This window comes from Galeopterus variegatus, unplaced genomic scaffold (assembly GCF_000696425.1).
Source record: "Galeopterus variegatus unplaced genomic scaffold, G_variegatus-3.0.2 Scaffold12095, whole genome shotgun sequence".
Classification (NCBI taxonomy): Eukaryota; Metazoa; Chordata; class Mammalia; order Dermoptera; family Cynocephalidae; genus Galeopterus; species Galeopterus variegatus.
The window spans coordinates 35,401-36,905 of NW_007738206.1; positions in this window are offsets into that span (position 1 = coordinate 35,401).

Here is a 1,505-nt window from a genome sequence, read left to right on the forward strand (position 1 = left end):
CATTCCAGCCTCTCCTGGTATCGACGTGTTATTGCTCTGATATTTCTCTCCCATAGTGTATCCTGACGTGCATGATCAACGTGAATTACAATGCCAAGTAACTGCCAGATGTCATGAGTTACACACTCAATACTCTAAGGATTATTACACATTAGGGCACCCTACAGTGCGAGGGTGTCCTGGAATTTATGTGTTATTTATTACCTATTGGCAGGGTCTCAAAGCAATCTCACCCCTGCTGATGAAATGAGGGTTGGAAGGAGAAGAAGGTCGAGGTCAAACTTGCTTTTCTAGAATGCCAGTTACTTTGAAACTACAAAGTGACTGTGGCTTTATCTTTATTCCCTCTACCTGAAACTCAACAAATCTCCGAATATAGGAGACATATATTATCATGCATCTACGGGCTTTCAACTTGATTCTGCTGACTTCACAATTTCTATCATTTCACCTATTTTAACAACACTTTTTGTAACCATAACCATAGGAGGTCGTATATAGAGGGTACACGTGAATCACAACATAATCCTTGAGCTTCAGAATGACTAGTTTGAGGGTACACTATTTATTTCCCTCTTTTACACAGGAACATAGACCAAAGCCTAACTGCATTAGACTATATTTAAATTTTAAATTTTAAAAAAATCACCTCACATGATTGTGAATCAATATCAAAATTTGCATATGTCCACATCACAAAATAGGGGCATTACTATATGCTGTCATGAATTTTGCTGAAACCGATGCAATTTGACATCCTATATTCTTCAGAAAATGTTCTGTTTGATTACTATATGACAAGAAGCTCAAAATGTTTCTTAATACAGAATGTAGCATATTTATTTTTAAATTGGCTGATTAAAAAAAGGTCTATCATCTCTCTACTCTATCCCAAAGACCCAGTAACCCTCTTTTCTTTCACCACCAAATGAATTCTGAATGAAGTAGTTAACATTCAGCAACCTCATTACCCATCTACCATAAATCTTCAAAAGCATCGCCATGTTTTGACAGTTAAGCAGAAGAAGCAAGGAGTATATCCAAGCACTTTTTATGAATGCAAATATCCTAAAGACCAAATTTAAATTATGTCAGAAAACTCACATTATACCATTGACAGCAATTGGACAACAAAAGAATGTGCTTGAAAATTGTTGTTTACCTATTGAAAACAATTTCTTGTATTCCTGATGCTAAGTCCACCCCCTCCCCTCGCCTTTCCATACACTATATGAAAACAAAGTGATGTCAAACAATGAATACTGAATATCTTTTTAAGGTGTGAGCAATACTGAATTTTCAAGATGGAAACTAATTGTATGGGTGTTTTCCCTAAAAGTGTTTAAATATTTAAAAATTCACATATGCTTTGGTCAAACCTTCATATCTCATGTCAAACTAGAAAGAATCCTCTTAAATATGGAGCTTTAAAAAAAAATCCCTGTCTTCCTCTGATATACACCAGAGCCAACCTCGACCATCCATAGAGTATATGCTCAGCAATA